Below are 19,687 nucleotides of genomic sequence, written 5' to 3'. Positions count from 1 at the left end.
CAAACGCTGAAAAGTCGCCGGTGCCCCAAACAACCCGAACGGAAGTGTGACAAATTGGTGCAATCCAAACGGCGTGGTAAAAGCTGTTTTTTCTTTAGATATTGGAGATAAGGGGATCTGCCAATAACCTTTTGTTAAGTCCAGCGTCGAATAAAAGCGAGCAGAACCAAGCCGATCAAGCAACTCGTCAATCCTGGGCATTGGATACGCATCAAACTTAGACACCGCGTTCACCTTCCTATAATCCACACAGAACCGAATCGAACCGTCAGGTTTGGGTACCAAAACGATCGGGCTCGCCCAGTCACTGTTGGACTCTTCTATGACCCCCATGTCCAGCATTGTCTCTAATTCGGTCTGAACGGTTTTCTTTTTGTGTTCAGGTAAACGATACGGGCGGCAACGTACCACGACCCCCGGATCTGTCTCAACGTGGTGCTGAATGAGGTTCGTTCGACCAGGCAGGGGCGAGAACACATCGGCAAATTCTGCCTGTAAGGTTGTGATGTCAGCGAGCTGCGAGGGCGAGAGGTGGTCACCAGAGGGAGCCAGAGCGAATGACTGGGATTTGATATTCGCTTCTGGCCCGAGATCCTCCTCTCCAGTCACCACCGTCGCCAGCATCACTGCTTCAGCCTCAACCCATTTTTTAAGCAGGTTGAGGTGGTAAATCTGACGTCCCCCACCACGATCCGATCGAATTACCTCATAGTTGAGATCACCAACTCGCCGTGTGACCTCAAATGGCCCTTGCCACTTTGCGAGTAATTTCGAGCTGGACGTGGGAAGTAATACAGGTACCTTATCTCCCGGTGCGAATTGACGAAGTTTAGTCCCCCTATTGTATTGCTGTCTCTGTCTGTCCTGGGCCTGTTACAAATTCTCCAAAGAGAGCCGCCCCAATGTGTGGAGTTTTGTTCTCAGGTCCAGGACATACTGAATTTCGTTTTTACTAGCGGACGGTCCGTCCTCCCAAGCCTCCCTCAGTACATCCAACACTCCACGGGGCTGGCGACCGAAAAGAAGCTCGAAGGGGGAAAACCCCGTGGAGGCTTGGGGAACCTCGCGTACAGCAAACAGAAGGGGTTCCAACCATTTATCCCAATTTTTGGCGTCTTCGTGAACGAACTTACGAATCATGGTTTTCAAAGTACGATTAAACCGTTCGACCAGGCCGTCCGTTTGTGGGTGATAGACGCTGGTGCGAATCGATTTAATGCCCAACAATTCATAAAGCTCGCGAACCGTTCGTGACATAAACGCCGTGCCTTGATCGGTGAGGATCTCTTTAGGGATCCCCACCCGGGAGATTAAAGAAAACAGCGCGCTTGCCACACTCTTAGCGGAGATATTGCGAAGCGGGACTGCTTCCGGGTATCGTGTTGCGTAATCTACCAAGACTAACGCAAAACGATGCCCTCGTGCTGACCGTTCTAATGGCCCGATGAGGTCCATACCAATTCGTTCGAAGGGGACCTGCATCAGCGGAAGGGGGCACAAGGGTGCTTTTGGGTTGGCCGGTGGATTAACCAACTGACATTCACGACAAGACGCGCACCACCTGCGCACGTTCTCGTGAATGCCCGGCCAAAAGAATCGGGCCATGAGACGGTTTAGTGTCGCCGTTTGCCCCAAATGACCGGCCATCGGATTACAGTGAGCCGCCTGGAAAAGCATTTCCCGACGGCTCTTTGGTACTAACAACTGGGTTGTATCCTCCTTTGTCTGGGCGTCTTGGGTCACCCGATACAACCTATCTTTGATCACACAAAAATAGGGGTAAGAGAGCGGTTGCTCCGGGTGGAGTAGCTGACCGTCGATGGAACGGACCTGGTCAAACGCGCGTTTTAGCGTCTCATCCTGGGACTGCTCTAGGGGAAAATCATCGCGCTCGGAGAGGATATTTCCCTCCAAAGTGCTCTCTTCCCCTACAGCAGTACCCAGAGGCCCCGGTACAGCATCCCCCACCTGAATCACCGCTGTCTTCCCCTGGTGCTTCTTTTCCCAAGAGACATCCGCACATGGACATCCACAGATGTCGTATTAATAAGGATACGTTGATTGCTGACGGAACAGAGAACAGATCTGATCTGCGGGACGGAGAGGACGCTGGCGCTGTCTGTTCGCCGCTTCTCCGTTTCTGATTTTAATTTCTGATTTTAATTTAGCGTATTTTAAGAAAGTGTTTTTTTTATAGGACTTTTTTTATCCCCCTTGCAAGTTTCCTACCTCTCTGTACCGCAACAATCTTTTTGACTGGGTGCTTTAGCAACGTACCTGCTGCCGCTCTTTGGTGTAAACACTGTGCTAACGCCACCAGCGTGATGTTGAAATATTCCATTTCTAAACTGCTGAGTCTCAACTGCGACACTGCTCCACCTTGCATCACAGCTATAAGACAGCTTGGACTTTTGCGTCGACCCCGGTACTGCCACAGAAGTGCTCGGAAAGACTTTGTTTATCTCCTGCATGGTGCATCGACGATCCCCTCCATCTGGTCTTCAGCTGCGCGTGTCGCGCTACAACGGCGTCATCAGAGCGCTGCCGCGCTTGGAGTATGTAGGAACCCTTCACCGCTCCTGACGACCTCTAGTGGTGGGAGATATATAAAACACGGAGTGGACCACAGTGTACTGCGGAGCTTACAGAGACTTTCACCATCAGCTCTGTCTCCTGCTACTATGGAATTATTTAACACACAATCCCTTACCAATAAATCCCTGCTTATCCATGACCATATTCTGGATAGAGGATTAGACTTCATGTGCCTAGTGGAAACTTGGCACAAAACAGGCGACCACTCAGTACTCAATGAAGCTTGCCCTAAGGGTTATGTCTATATGGAAAAATCACGCAGCTCTGGACGTGGGGGTGGTTTGGCCGTAATCTATCGGGATGAACTGAAACTCTCTCCCTTGCCACTGCCTGATCTTGCCTCAATGGAATGTTTAGCCTTCAAATGTAAACCTCCATACTCCATGACAGTGCTTCTCATATACCGTCCCCCCAAACCACACTCCTCATTTCTCCCTGAAATACATGATCTACTTACATCACTCTGTTCCATGTCATCCAGGATTGTTATTCTTGGTGATTTTAATATCCATGTTGACAAACCCTCCTGTCATCTTACAACAGAGTTCATGAGTCTGATTGATTGTCTTGGTCTCCGACAACATGTGAAGGCTCCTACGCACACCAAGGGCCACACCTTAGATCTTGTCATTACTGACGCGGCTCCCATAAACAACCTGGAGGTTAAAGATCTGGGAGTGTCTGATCACAAGTTGGTCTCTATGGCCCTTACTTTCTCACTGCCCATCATTAGACCAAAGCGCCAAATATCATTCCGGAACTGGAAGCAAATAAACCCAACTTCATTCACTGCAGACCTTCTGTCCAATATAAACTGCCCAGCCTCTACAACAGTGGACGGACTAGTGGATCACTACAATACATCATTGAGCAGTGTTTTTGACCGCCATGCCCCTGTCAGGACTCGGGAAGTCAACTTCGAACGCTCTGCACCCTGGTTCACGCAGGAGCTGCGGCAAATGAAAACTGAGGGCCGTACCCTGGAAAGACGCTGTAAACAGACTGGTCTAACAGTTCACAATCTTGCATTCCGTGACCATCAAAAGGCTTATCTTAAGTCCTTGAAGGGTGCACGCGCAAAATTTTATTCCAACCTCATCAATAAGAATACTGGAAATTCCAAACAGCTCTTTTCTACAGTAAACAATCTCCTGAAGCCGAAATCATCTATATCCACTGAAGCCACAGTGGAGCGATGCAACAGCTTCATGGACTTTTTTAGATCCAAAGTCAATAACATCCGCACTTCAATATCTGGCTCTCCATCACTGTCTCCGTCGTCCTCCAACCCCCTGTCCGGTGGATTGACGATCTTTCCTTACTTTGCCGAGGTTCAGCAGAGCCATGTTGAGGAAATCATCAATAAAATGAGGCCGTCCGCCTGCATCCTGGATCCCATCCCGACTGTTTTGCTCAAGTCGCTCATTTCCAGTGTCAGCCCAATCATCACTGAGTTTATTAATCTCTCAATAAAAACAGGCGTTGTCCCTCCTGCCCTTAAAGCTGCTGTCATTCGTCCGATACTTAAGAAACCAACCCTAGACCCAGAGGTCCTGGGAAACTACAGACCAATCTCCAACCTCCCTTTTCTGTCAAAGGTTCTAGAGAAGGAAGTCGCCACTCAGCTTCACAACCATCTAGAACACAATAACTTATATGAGGTTTTTCAATCAGGCTTTCGTTCGGCCCACAGCACCGAAACAGCTTTGCTAAGGGTGACAAATGACCTTCTCATGGCAGCTGATTCAGGATCACCATCACTGCTCATTCTACTCGACCTAACAGCGGCATTCGACACGGTTGACCATACCATCCTTCGGGACCGCCTCCACAATGCAGTTGGACTATCGGGAACAGCACTGCAGTGGTTTCAGTCCTACCTCTCTGGCAGGACTGAACGAGTCATTTTAGGAGATTATGAGTCCAGGCTGCTCCCTGTTACGTGTGGTGTCCCGCAGGGGTCAGTTCTCGGCCCTATCCTATTTATTCTATACCTGCTTCCCCTCGGTTCTGTCATCAGCAGGCATGGACTATCCTTCCACTGTTATGCGGACGATTTGCAACTTTATATTAAAACTGCTCCAAGCTCCTCCGCAATCTTGTCACGACTCAACACATGTCTTCTGGAGATTAAGGTATGGTTGGTTAGCAACTTCCTCCAGCTAAATTCCGGTAAAACTGAGGCACTACTTGTTGGAACCCCACAACAGATCCACTCCTCGCCCGTATCTCAATTCATCCTGGACGACCAAGCCATCACTTTCTCCTCCTCTGTTACAAACCTAGGGGTTAGGTTTGACCCGCAGCTGACCTTCAATGAACACATTAAATATATTTGCAAAACCTCATTCAACCATCTTCGAAATATCTCCAAACTACGTCCTCTTTTAACTCTTTCAGATGCAGAGAAACTTGTTCATGCTTTTATTTCCACCAGGTTGGATTATTGTAACGGACTCTTCATTGGGATTTCTGCCAGAAACATGCAGAAGCTACAATACATCCAAAATAGCGCTGCCAGAGTCCTCATGAGAGTCCGAAAATATGATCACATAACTCCCATCTTACACTCACTCCACTGGCTCCCTGTTTCATTCCGGATCGATTTCAAAATTCTGCTATTCACACACAAATGTATCACTGGTCTTGCACCACCCTATCTACAAGAACTCATCACCTTGAAATCCTCCTCCCGCACTCTCAGATCATCAGGTCACCGACTTCTTCAGGTCCCGACCACAAGACTTCGCACTATGGGGGACCGAGCTTTCTGCTCAGCTGCACCTCGGCTTTGGAACCACCTCCCGAGTGAGCTGAGAGAAGTACAGAGCCTGGATACTTTCAAATCTGAACTGAAGACCTTTTTATTTAGAAAGGCTTTTATGTGCTGATTGTTCTATTGCTTTTATTGTTCTTAGTATTCTGCAGCTATTATTGTTGTTCTTTTATGTAGCACTTTGAGATTCTTTGGAATGAAAAGCGCATTATAAATAAAATCTATTATTATTATTATTATTATAAAGCCCCCAATAACTTCTTAAAACCAGGCCAATCCGTTCCCAAGATTAGCGGATGCCGGAGGTGCGGGTTAACTGCGACCTCCACACTATGCTTTTGTCCCCTAAATAGAATTTCTACCGACATTAAGGGATAACTCACCACCACCCCGTGCACACACCGCACCTTAACCACGCGGCTGTTATCCAATGCCCCAGATCGAACCAGGCTTTGATGAATAGAGGTTTGGTTGCATCCTGAATCCACCAAAGCCTGATAAGTACCCCCCTTTATACTCACTGGTATTTGGTACGGGCCGGCTTGATCGGGGGCGGCCTTTGGCGCGTCGGGGACCCGAACCAGTGTCCCTACCTCCATCACCGGGCACCGGTCGATGAAGTGGCCCGGGTCCCCACAGCGCCAACAGGCCGGCCCAGGTTTTACCGCTGTTCCAGCGGCAGGAAGCGGGGCAAGGGATTGACGTGGGGAGAGAGGTGCCAGCTGCGCCAGGGTGGAAAGTTCCCCAGCCGGTGTCCCCCTCGTCGTTGTCCTCCCGGCCGCGCCATTGTCACCGGACCACCCAGACCTCCACCTCGGCGCTGGCCTGGGTGCGAAGCCTCCTCGCAACCTAGGAAGGGGGACAGGCTTAGTAGAAAGGGAGGGGGTAGAGGCCGGGGAAGAGAGAGAGAGAGAGGGGGAGAGAGAGACAGATGGAAGGGTTTCGCCGACCCCAGAGCACGCCACCATGTGATCCTCCGCCAGTTGGATGGCCTGGTCCAGCGACGTCGGGCGGTGGCACTGGACCCACTGTGCAGTTTTCTTGGGGAGCTTCACTATAAACTGTTCCAGTACCACCTGGTCGATAATCTGCTCGACGTCGCTTCCCCCGGCCATCAGCCATTTGCGGCAGGAGTCCCGGAGCTGTTGCGCCATCACGAAGGGCCGGCCGGACTCGTCGAGTGTCAGAGACCTGAAGCGCTGGCGATGCTGTTCCGTGCTCCGACCGACCCGTTGCAGGATGGCGCGCCGTAGGTCTTGATAGACCAGGAGACTCGCGACTGACAGCTGGTGGGCGGCAACCTGCGACTCCCCTGACAGCAGCGGGATGAGACGCAGAGGCCAGTCTGCCCTGGGCCAGCCCCGGGTCTCGGCCATCCTTTCGAAGAGGTCCAAGAACGCCTCCGGGTCGTCAGTAGGACCCACCTTCGACAAGGTGAGCGGCGAGGCCGAGTCTGATGCTGGGGGGGGGGGGCTGGCCGGAGTCTCCCGGTCCAGACAGCTCCGGAACAACTCGCGGTCTTCCTGCTGACCTTGGAGCAGCGCCTGAAAGCGCCGCTCATGCTCCTCCTTAATGCTCAGCAGGGCCTGATGTTGATCTCTTTGAAGAGCCGCGAGTGACTGAATGATGTCCGCAAACGGCGTTCCTGACGGGTTCTGCATGGCGGCGGCCGATCTCCTTCTTCCCGGGTTTCGGCACCAGTGTAACAAAGTTCGTCTTTATGGAGGAAGAAGGAGACAGGGTCGGCGAGACTGGGACTCGTACGGTTTTTATTTTCCAACAAAAATAATAAATGGTGCGCACACAGCGCATTCACCGTCGTAGTACTACAGCAACACAATATTTCCAATAACAACTCTTTCCACGCTGGTTCAGCTTCAACGTCCTCCACAGTTTCAAACTCTTTCCACGCTGCTTTCAGCTGTCCCAGTTTCCACACTGCTCACGCACGAGTCGCCAGTCCTCCTCTCTCCCCTCATTCTCTCACTTTGTGGTTTTTATCCGTCTCCCCACGCCAATCACTGCAATCAGACACAGGTGTTTATCATTTGCACTTGACCCACTTACTCACCGCCGCGCCCTCTGACTTGTCTCTCACTACAGACGGCGCTAAAACCACGCCCCCCTCATCACAAGGGTCTAAATTAAAAGTTTGTAATTTACTTTAATTAAAAATTCTCATTAGTATTGTAAGAAAACACTTATTTTACCTGGTCAAAAACAGCTCTGTTTTCAGCACGCCGTTTCAGTGTATATGACTTTAAATGATCATGAGCTTTGCTGACTCCGCCTCTCTGTTCTATGCGTACACCAGAGCCGGCTCTGGCGTACACCGTTTGAAACACAATAACACAATAACCATAACACGTTGTTCAGTATAAACGTGGGATTATGCATTATATTGAGAACGTCATACATAGAAAACATGCCGTAATGTACCCTGAGTGTAAACCTTAGACGTATTCATTGTGAAGCGTGCAGCTAGCGATTTACAAGGATTAATATAAATATTAATATAAAGTTTAATAAAACCTTACACTCACTTCAGTTGTTCTAGAGGTTCAGCAGGAACACGAATAGATGATACCGATCCTTTCAGGAGCAGCTTCTTAGCAAAACCAGCTTTATACCTCCTCGTATAAAGCAATCTAGTGTGTGAAATGATTCGCGCAAACATGAGAGCATTGACGTTGCTCGTGGGGAATATTCCCTTCGAAAACAAACTCAGCCACTGCGTCTTCGGCGGTTCGGATTTAGGAACATTAAAATGACTGCTGTGTTCGTTATTACACCCAAGAACAGAACACCACAATCGCTTAGACGCCATTCTGCTCATAGACAGTGCTCCAGCATATCAACAATGACCGCGCGGACTATGATTGACAGCTAGCTCACGAGCGAGGGCGGGTCTGTGTTGAAACGCGGCTGTCATTCAACAATCGTGGGAGGGGCGTGCGAGCTTGTGACGTCACAGGCTCGAACGGCTCGATTTGAGGCAGGGGAAAACATATAAGGAGATTAAAACAAAACCACTGGATGGATTTTTATCATTATATGATGGCTGTGTACAGGCACTGCCAACACACATTTCAGTACAATCAACTTGTAAAAGTGCATACCATTATATGACCCCTTTAAAATATTAGCACAAAAACAGTCTCTACGCATCATTCATTTAACTTTTTGTCGTAAATGTTTTAGTTTTACATTTGTCTGCATGTTACTAACTTGTTTCAGAATGTTCCCATAATGTTTGCAAAATGGACGATGGAATGTTCCCTTAACATTCGTATAGTCAAGAAAAACATTTTATTTTATTTTTTTAAACTGGGCTGCGTTTCTCAAAAACATTGTGAGCTAATTCGATTGTAGAGACCATAGGCGCTAATGGTTCTACGATCTACTCAGGCTTACGATGCTTTGGAGAAACGCAAACCTGGACGTTTTGAATGTTCAGAGAACATTATATTTTAAAAAAAAACGTTTTCATAACTTTTTGGGAAAGTTAGCAACAAGTTCTTAGAACATTTTTTTTAGCTTGATATTGCAGCTTATTCAGTCAAAGAGCCATGCATCCACTGAGACTGCTTGACTGATATGTGCGACCAATCACAGTTTGTTTGTGAGACCGTGGGTGCTTCAAATTGATGTTTCCTCGTTTCCTCGCTCCTACTTCCTCAAGCCGTGACCCAGAAACCGATCGAACTCAACGGAGTCATGAGCAAAGAAACACATATGGATCCTTCCCTCGCATTCTAAGGGTGTGGAGCTAAGACGCAAGGAAAGGAAGCGAGGGAAGAAAACAAAGACACACAAATAAGAAATGAGAAGCACCCTGTGTCCTAACCAGATGCGAAGCAATGCCACAATTCTAAACAAGGTGCATCCCAATTCGAGTAGGTTATACACTATTTTATGCCATTTTGAAGTATAAATAGTTCAAGTAGTGTGTTCACACTGGAAATTCCAAATAGAAAAAGTGCATTTTAAATACCCTGATGATGCACTTAAAGGTATTTTAGGTAGGAATTTTATAACCAACTTTGGTAACACTTTACAATACGGGTGCACTAATATGCATTAATTCATGTTTAACTAATGCACAGATAATCATGAGTTAACGTATGACTCATGAAGAACTAATCCATTAATTAATTATTACTGCATCAGCAACTAATAAAGAGTCGATAAGATTAATAGATTAAGTAATACATGAATTGCTATTAATTCAATGTGTCATTGTGTATTAATTCCTTAATAACATATTTTATTAACTAATAGTGTAAATTAATGTGTTAATTACCACAATTAGTCAAAGCTATGCACTTCAACTTCCAGTTGTCTGCTTTAGTTAATCATTAGCTAATGATTTGCAAAGGTATCATTATGTTATGACTTTACTTGTTGAGGCACATCATTATTAACTAGTCATTTAGTAATTGTAGTAATTTACACATTAATTTGCACTAACAATGAAGTAATTAATCATGTATTAATGCATATTAGTGTACCTGTATTATCTGGAAGTTGAAATACAAGGCTTTGGCTCATTCTGGTAATTAACATATTAATTAACACTATTAGTTAAAAAAATGAGTTATTAGGTAATTAATTCACAATTAAATATTTAATTAATAACAATTCATGTATGAATTAATACATTAACCATACAGACTCTTAATTAGTTCCTAATGTGGTAATCATTAATGAATAGCTTAGATAATCATTAGTTACACATTAATTCAGTATTATTTGTGCATTAGTTAACCCTCTACTGCACAGTGTTGCCATATGGCAACATACCCTTTCTTTGGACATTTCTTGAAATTTGAAAATAAACATGAGCTCTGATTGATCTTAAATTCATAATAGAACCCGGTGGTAACCAATGATATGCTTTGATGACATCACGACACTACACACACCCTTGCAACGTCATTCTTTTCACACACTTTTGATGACTCCAGCTGCTGAAAAAGTGCTCGTGTATATGTGAAGATTTTCCTCATTTTTTTCATATTTCTTCGGAATAAAAAAATACATCAAGCATCTGGGATAAGTTCTAATCTTTTTTCAATCATTGTCACATTGTTTTGATACTTATATTACCTTTTTATTTAATAAAATAGGTATGTTGCCATATGGCAACATTGTGCGGTAATGGAACAATATTTTGCCCATGCTAATGCAGAGTAGCTTTGTATGAATGACAATGTATGGATGCACTTATATAGTTGGATGGTTGTATTATACTCATATATTTATATATATTTGTATATATTTATAAAGTAAAGTAAAAGTAAAGTATAAAAGTAAAATATATATCCGTCTTGACCGCTTTGATCACTGGCCAGAGATGGGTGCACCAAAAGGAAGGTGCAAGAATCCTGGCTGCAAGGGCATCGTCAGAGGGGTTTGCTCTAAGTGCAAGGTGCACCTCTGCCTTAAAGCTGGGGTATGTGATTTGCAAAACGGCCGGCAGATTTTGAAAATACACAACTCAAAAGGTCCTACCTTCTTTCCTCCAGCGCTGGCCCTGACTCCACCCATTCGAAGAGGGGCATGGGGAGGGGGGTATGGTACGACCGTTTGATTGACTCACTTACTGTCCAATGATTCTAGGTGGTCTTGGAAATGATTGGCTGGAGTTTTTCGAGTCCTGCCCGTTCCACAGATGATTAATTTTTTTAATTTTCATGTCAGTGCTTCTAACTCAGTGGCTGTAAGTGGGTTAGGAATAGGATTTCAAGTGATTTTGAAAAAACGGTCAAAAAAGAAAATCACATACCCCACCTTTAACGGAGAGAACAACTGCTTTAAGGCGTTTCACATCGAGTAGTTTCACTTGAACAGTTCTTATGAGTTTGCGTCAGATGTTTTGTAAATGTTGTTGAAATAATCGTTTCACATTGAGTAGTTTCACTTGAACAGTTCTTATGAGTTTGCGTCAGATGTTTTGTAAATATTGTTGAAATAATACTTTGAAAATTAGTTTCATATTTTGTACACAAAGCTCTTGAAAACATTTTAAATAATAAAAACAATTTCATTTCTAAAAGACAGGTCTGTAATCATCTATGAATTTCATATCATTTTGGGAGAAAACGCATCAGGCTGTTCCATTGTCGCACAATGTTGCCATATGGCAACGTACCCAAAAGTACCCCTCCCAAAAAAAAAAAAAAAAAAAAAAAAAATGTTAATTTGAGTCTATTTTATATATAAAAAAACACTGTACATTTTTTTTCCATGATTGCATAATAATGCGTGCAGTAGAGGGTTAAGCATGAATTAATGCTTATTAGTGCACCCGTATTGTAAAGTGTTACCATGTAAGTACTCTGAAAAAGAAAGTATAAAAATCAAGTGTCTGTAGACCTCTCACGACTGTTTTAAAGCAGTGGTTCTCAAAGTGGGGTCCGCGGACCCCTGGTGGTCCGTGAACTATAGCCAGGGGGTCCGCGAAATAATTTATAACAGCCTACCGTTTTTCCCCGACTATAAGTCATCTTTTCTTTAGCATCTGAAAACTTGCTATTTATTCCAAAGTGACTTATATAATGCATTTAATGTCAAATAATAAAAAAGCAGGGCTCTTAAAGGTTTCTATAGATAGATAATCTATCTATATTTCTTATGTCTGTGCGTCAAGTATTCGCTGTGTTTTGGTCGATTTTTGGGCACGTGCTCCAGAAAGGAGACAGAGACGGCAGAACGCGCATCCTGTTGTGTTCTTTATTTTTAAAAGGCATGGCATTTTGTAGTCATTTTTAATTATACACAAATAAAAAATAGACACTTTGCCATTTTGAATGATGTACTCTTATCTGTATGACCATAAATAAGAGTATTCCTTTGTTTCCACTGCTGAGGAAAAATCCAAGTGTTCGCGCCGGCGTCTCGTGTGCGCGCACAATATGTCAGTTCTAGCACTGCTAATTTGACATCAAAACCTGTTCATTATCAAAATAAAATAATCACCGAACTTATAAAAAGTTCTGCTTAATTTAATTTGTCTGTTGTACACTATGAAGGCAGTGACGGTCAATCATATAGGCTACTGTCGACTTGCTGTTGTTCCAATCTCATTTCTCCAAATGTGAAGATGCTGATACTTGTAGGCCTATATTGGGACTGAAGCATGAAGCTTTCTTTACATAAATAGTTAAGCATCCAAATGTTAGGCTACATCGCAAATATGGAAACTTTGGACCGAATGAGAGATGCACGAGCCCAACGTCTGCAGTTTCAGTTTCGATTCAACTTAATTAGTTTAGACTTGATGTTTTAAATAAATGTTGTCTGTATACTATTATTATTATTATTTGTATTATTATCTATTAATATTATTATTTTTCATTCTCGTTTTGTTCTGAATACCATTAATTTAAGGATTTGCTGTGGATCGTGAGGGGAAGTAGGCCTACTACGCCTCAAGAACGCAACAAAGTATTACACACTCAGGTGCAACTTATTTTCTGGAAAATACAGTAAATTATAAATTTGTGCATAGGGACAGGGTCGTATACCCACAATTGAGGTCCCTCAATTGAGGCCTCTGTAATTTTTCTATGTGTATAATGAAAGTTGTGAAATAATTGCCTAATATTAACTCTAATTAGGTGCTGCAAGGATATTAAACATCGCGATGATAACTGACCTTCTCATCTGAGCGGTTTCAGCAGACTAACAGCGCTCGTCAATGTCAAAATGTTTGAGTCGGAGATTAAATCAAAGTAGGCGGGTTTATGTTCACAGAAGCTGCAAGCCGAGCGCGAATTTCCGCATGACGCTTCAGTTATTCGGTCATAAAGTGTGAGATAAGATGTAAATCGCTAAACTAAACAGCTGTTTTAGATAGAAGTTTTAAACGAACGACAGAAACAATCAGTTTGCAAAGTATCAACCGGGAAAGGAAATATACAACGCCACAACGTAAATCCCAGTTGTGCAAGTGGGTCATGTTGTCACGCGTTACAATGAATATGTTTTGAACTATGTTGTATAGCTGTGTGTTCGTTGTCAAACTCAAAAATTAGTTTATTTTTAATTATTTTAAAATGCCATTATTTTATATGAAAAAGTTAATAATTGTATTTTATTGAGAAAATATTTTTGTTTGTCTTGTATATTTGTTTGATTAGATCAGATTACATTTTAATCTGTCATATGGTCATGTTACAATGTGCCCCACCTATGGGACATGTTGTCACATTGCACTTCCATTCTTTCTGGGTATATCAAGAAAAAAGTAAAATTTTTGGCCTTAAAAACACCTTAAAATGCACGTGTAGATCAAGAAAATCTAAAATTCCTCAGGGGGGCATGCCCCCGAACCCCCCTAGCAAGATCACTTTTGGGACCTCAGTATGCTATTTAGAAAACCCTGCATATGACCCTGGGTGGAGACTATTTGTGTCAAAATATTTCATTAACCGCTCCCACATTAACTTTAGGCTCAGTCACTGTTATAAATATGAGGGGGTCCTTGAAAATGTTTTTCCCCTGTAAGGGGTCCCTGGCTCCAAAATGTTTGAGAACCCCTGTTTTAAAGACAGCTCATTATTTCCATTCACTCCACCCCCTCCCTTCTGGGCTCCTTCCAAAGTCACGCCCCCAAAACACATGAACTCGCGACTGCGCAGTGCATGTAGTGACATCATGTCAGAATCACATGTAATAAAAAAATCTAACTTTATCATTATGAAGATAAACAAATAAGATGTATTTTAGTACTCACTATCAAGCTAGCATATTGATATTGGTAAAAAAATCAAGTTTAAAATATATATTGATTCGCTAACGAGCTAGTTCTCCTATGGAGGACCAACTCTACCATATTTAAAAATAAATACAGAAATAAATAAATGCTCAATAAATAAATAAGCATACAATTAATTGCCCCAAAAAATACAATAAACAAAATAAATGTAGGTAGAAATTAAATTATACAGTGAGACATAAATGTATATATCTCTTTTAATTAGCTTCTTTATTTATTCACCTTTGTAATAATTACCAATAATTATTTATTTATTGTCCGTTATAATCTTCAACTTTATTTATTAATTACTTATTTTTTTAAGTATTTATTTATGTGCATGTTATAATATTTTTGTCTGTTTTATTCTTCCTTTGTATTTTTTTACCCTATTTATTTCTTCAATGCTATTTATTTCTGCCTGTCGTTTTTACATTTCTGTATGCATTTCTGCCTCATTATGCAAATGAGGAGGGGCTGTGTCTTAAGGGGTCAACTTCTGCCCATAGAGAGCCTTATTATGGTGCGTTCACGTGCTATGGAAAATATGATATTTTCCACTTGTGAACTGGTATTTACCAGTGTGTTGCGTTCAAGTGCTTTTGTTGTCGTAATGTGGCAAAAAGATGGAGATCCAGACCTGTTATTTAGCTAAAACTATTTTAGATTGCTAAGTCATCTGCTACAGCAAGAAAATGATTTATCAAAACTCAAACGTAAATAATATATGCTGTATATTTTCTAGATCATGAATAGTACATATTTTTACCATTCACAACTCTTGCGTTGCTCTCCGCCATTTTGAAAAGGTCAAAGGTAATCTCATCTCGGCAACTCGTGCATCAAAATATTCTACGAGTTGCCCAGTGGAAAATACCACATGAGGGGGTGTTCATGTGCATTTTCCATGTCGGCTTTTGGTATTTACCATAATTACCATAGCACGTGAACGCACCATAAGTCCCGCTCCTCCGCTTCCGGCTCATGGGACCTTATTTCGGAAAAAATATGTATGGTGGTAGTCAATGGCGAGAGACAACTTATCTTTTTATTCCGTCTGAACTGTGCCCTGAATTACACATATGATGTTTGTCAATTTAAAAGATAATTATGAAAGTCAAGAAAGTCGCAGTTTGTCATAAAACAGAAGAGTAACATTTAGTTTTATGTAAAAATCGCTCAATGAACTACATCTCCCGGGAAGCGAAACAACGAGCGAGATCCGCTGCTCGTGTGTGTGCAGTCTGGCACAAAACACTCCGGCATGACGGCGTAACGTGACGATTATAACGTCAGACTATAGACGAAATGACAGACGTTAGCTTCAGTAAAGTTAGCTTTATTCATTGAGAGAAAATGTGCGCCGTTTGGGTTTGTAGTCTTTTTAATTACGTATTTTCACAGTCTTACCTCAACAGTTTTACAGCAAACTGCGACTTTCTTGACTTTAAAATGTATCTTTTAAATTGACAATCAGGGATGAGTTCCCTAATGAATATTAATGAGTCTTCCCCTACCACCCTGCAAAAAAAAAAAAAAAAAAAAAAAAAAAATATTTCGTGGCCGGTGGCATGTAGATTCGACCGATGCAGTAAAATGCTAACCAACCAATGGGCAGAAGTTGACCCCGTAAGACACAGCCCCTCCTCATTTGCATAATGAGGCAGAAATGCATAGAGAAATGTAAAAACGACAGGCAGAAATAAATAGCATTGAAGAAATAAATAGGGTAAAAAAATACAAAGGAAGAATAAAACAGACAAAAATATTATAACATGCACATAAATAAATGTGTAATTAATAAATAAAGTTGAAGATTATAACGGACAATAAATAAATAAGGTAATTATTACAAAGGTGAATAAATAAAGAAGCTAATTAAAAGAGATATATACATGTATGTCTCACTGTATAATTTAATTTCTACCTACATTTATTTGTTTATTGTATTTTTTGGGGCAATTAATTGTATGCTTATTTATTTATTGAGCAATTATTAATTTCTGTATTTATTTTTAAATATGGTAGAGTTGGTCCTCCATAGGTTCTCTATAAGGCAAAGCTAAAAACAGGTTGCATGATACACGTTTTTCCATTCCCATCATTTACACTGTGATGAAGATGAATTTCGTGTAACATTCATAACATACCGTATATGGTGTTCTGCATGTAAGAGTTTCCATGATGAAAGCATTGTTGACTCTGATGAGGACTACACTCCAGAGACAAGTAGGCCTACCGCATCGTCAGCTCGAGGACAGATCCGGGGTCGAGGGCGAAGCAGAGGAGGTCGTCACAAGGCGTCACTTTTCAGCCCCTTGAGGTCTCTCAGTTCTCGCCATCGCTGGAAAGCCACGCCGATATTGACACGCGTTTTATTTCGTTGTTTATCCAAAGACTTTTTGTTCATTACCTTTTCTAGTAACGTTACTGTCTTCCTTTTTTTGCCTTGGCGAACTGCATATGTGAATTTTGATTGGTCTTTATCTGCCATTGTTTTGCTATTCAGGTTCCGTGCCTCTTGAATTTCTCAAATCAAACAGATACGCGCAAGTGGGTAGGTTCTGTGTGGCAAAAGGGTGGTTGCCATGGTTGCGAGAGAGTGACAGTCGCCTAAGCCAATCCTTTGTTTCGTCCCGGAAGGAAATAATGAGCTGTGTTTAGTGCAGATTAAACGGTCTAGAGTCACTCGATTTTTATACTCTTTTTATCAGAGTACTTACATTTTAATTATGCATTGATATATACAGAAAGTTTAAACAAAATTGGAAAAAAGTTTTTTATAAAATTCCTACCTACAATACCTTTAATTAACCGAAAAAATGTAGTGGGAAATGTTAGGTGTTGACAAATGTTGAATGACAAAATAACCTTTTAAAATTCATACACTACACGGATGAGCACATGCATAAGTAGCCTACATAGTGTATAAGTGCATAGTGTATAGCGCGTCATTTGGGACACAACTATTTCTATTTCTGCGGCTGGAATAAAAGTATGACAATGATAATCCCAGCCAGTATGTGCTTTATTTAATGTTAAAAGCTTCTGATATGAGTCATACTGAAAGCCAAGCGACAATGGATAATTCACCTCAGAACTCGAAAATAAAATTAAAGAACGTGTCAACGCATTGTGAACAAACAAGTGTATTCTATGACAAAGAATGTTTCACTCATTTAAAATAGTGTACTATTGATTAATAAAATTTGATTGTTTACTTTATTGTTGCGAGTGCTGTCCACTTGCAGAGATACTCACATGTTCTTCTGATTGGCTATGGTCGCATCGCATCTGGTGTGGACAGGCAAATTGCTTGTCGCTAGAATCTTATCGAGTCGCGTTAGGAAACGGTGTAATATTTGCTATTAATGTGCATTGATTATGATAAGACTCGAGGTAGACTAACACAGTCATGCATTCTCAAACACATAAAACATAAACATTAATTTATGTGCTGTGGAAATAATATCTCCACAAGCCTCAGCCCTCTAGAAGTGACTGCTTTAAGGTCCTTGCACACAGAGTCCGAAAATTTCGTATGCATTTTTTTTTGTATTTGTCATTTGGTGGCTCTGAATTGTCAATACACCATTCAAAATTGCTACGGATGCGAAAAACGCAGAAAACCGAACCCGATCCGATTTTTTTGTGTCAGTGTGTCTGTCAGGCAGTGTGTAGTGATTGACACAACGTGAGGTCGTATTTATTTTTTAACGTGCGATAATTTCGGACGAAAATTTCGGAGTCAGTGTGCAAGGACCTTTAGGGGAACGTGAGATGGATCAGGAAGTAGTAGCTATGGCCTCATGCTTGGAGAAAATAAGATGTGTGGTTATCCCTCAGGATCAGCCCCAGTAATGCAAGACACAGATTCACCTTCACGCCAATTTATAGACTCTCTAAAACCGCTGCCCTGAACTACACTGTGTGCAGAACCACTGTGCCCTCATTTCTCTTTCTATCCGCAAGAGAGAAACGAATACAGGATGAGAACCTGGGAGAGGAAATAACTGAGAGGCCAAGATGAAATAATTAGTTCAGCAAAGAAAATTTATTCTGACATCATTTAGTTATGTAATTCCAAACCTGTATAACTTTATTTTTTCACACAAAAGGAGAAATTTTAGGTTGCTCTCATGTAATTATAATGAATCAGAACTGTTATTCTAGTGAGTGACCAGCCACTTTATTAGGTAGCCTACACCTGTTCAACAGCTCTTTAACGCAATCTAATCAGTCAATCACATGGCAGCAAATGCATTTAGACATGGTCAAGACAATCTGCTGAAGTTCAAACTGAGCATCATAATGGGGAAAAAAGGTCATTTAAGTGACTTTGAGTGTGGTATGGTTGTTGGTGCCAGACGGGCTGGTCTGGGTATTTCAGAAACTGCTGATCTACTGGGAATTTCACGCACAAACATCTCTAAGGCTTACAGAGAATGATCAGAAGAAGAGAAAATATCCAGTAAGCGGCAGTTCTGTGGGTGAAGCAGATGGGCTACAGCAGCAGAAGAACACACCGTGTCCCACTCCTGTCAGCTAAGAACAGGAAACTGAAGGTACAATTCGCACATGCTCACCAAAATTGGACAATAGAAACTTGCAAAAAAGAGTCTCAATTTCTGCGGTGACATTCAGGTAGGGTCATAATTTGGCAGTGTAATGGTGTGAGGGATATTTTCTTGGCAGACTTTGGAACCCATACCAACTGAGCATTGTTTAAATGCTACAGCCTACCTGAGGATTGTTGTTGTCCATGTCCATCCCTTTATGACCACATTGTATGATGGCTACTTCCAGCAGGATCATATCTATATTTATCTATATTGTATTTTATTTCAGCTTTATTTCAACTAACAATTAAAATGTTTTTAATAGTTTGTTTAGTTAACAATAACAACACTATGGGAACTGAATCTCTAACTGAAGTTATGTAGATGGCTCACTAATAATTGTTTATAAGAGAAACCGCAATGTCTGATTCACAAACAAATTTTGAATCATATGTCTTCAGTAAATCAGTTGATCTAGTTCTTAAAACCGTTTCGAATTATTCATATCTCACACAAAGCTATTAAATGACTTGTAATATATAGAATATTAGAGGCCAAATATGAATATATGAATCTTGGAATATATATCACAGGAATCATTTCTGAGGATGTTTTTATTGTGCTTGTTTCCTTTTTGAAGTTTGAAAGCTTCAGTTCTAATGGGGACTAATTGCATGACTAAAAAACATTCTCCTTTTGTGTTCTACAGAAGAAAAATAAAGGTTTGGAACAGCATGAGGGTGGATAATAACAAACTGCTCTTTTTTAGGTGAACTATCCCTTTAAGAAAGAAAAAAAGAGTGAATCCGACTGGGCATCCAAGTGAAACAGAAGCCATATGGTCATTACATAAATGTGGCAGTCTCACTTCAAGTCCCTCGAAGGCTATACTTTCAGCATACCTTCTCTGTACTTTCTGGATGAGACGGCACAGAAAACAGCCACCGTCTCCTGTGCACAGCTCTTTTTACTGATAGTTCCCATGACAAGAACCTC

The sequence above is a fragment of the Rhinichthys klamathensis genome, unplaced genomic scaffold (genome assembly GCF_029890125.1).
Source record: "Rhinichthys klamathensis goyatoka isolate OS25496 unplaced genomic scaffold, OSU_Roscu_1.1 h1tg000343l_1, whole genome shotgun sequence".
Lineage (NCBI taxonomy): Eukaryota > Metazoa > Chordata > Actinopteri > Cypriniformes > Leuciscidae > Rhinichthys > Rhinichthys klamathensis.
The sequence above is the reverse complement of the archived record's forward strand: the minus strand, read 5'-3'. Positions refer to the sequence as shown.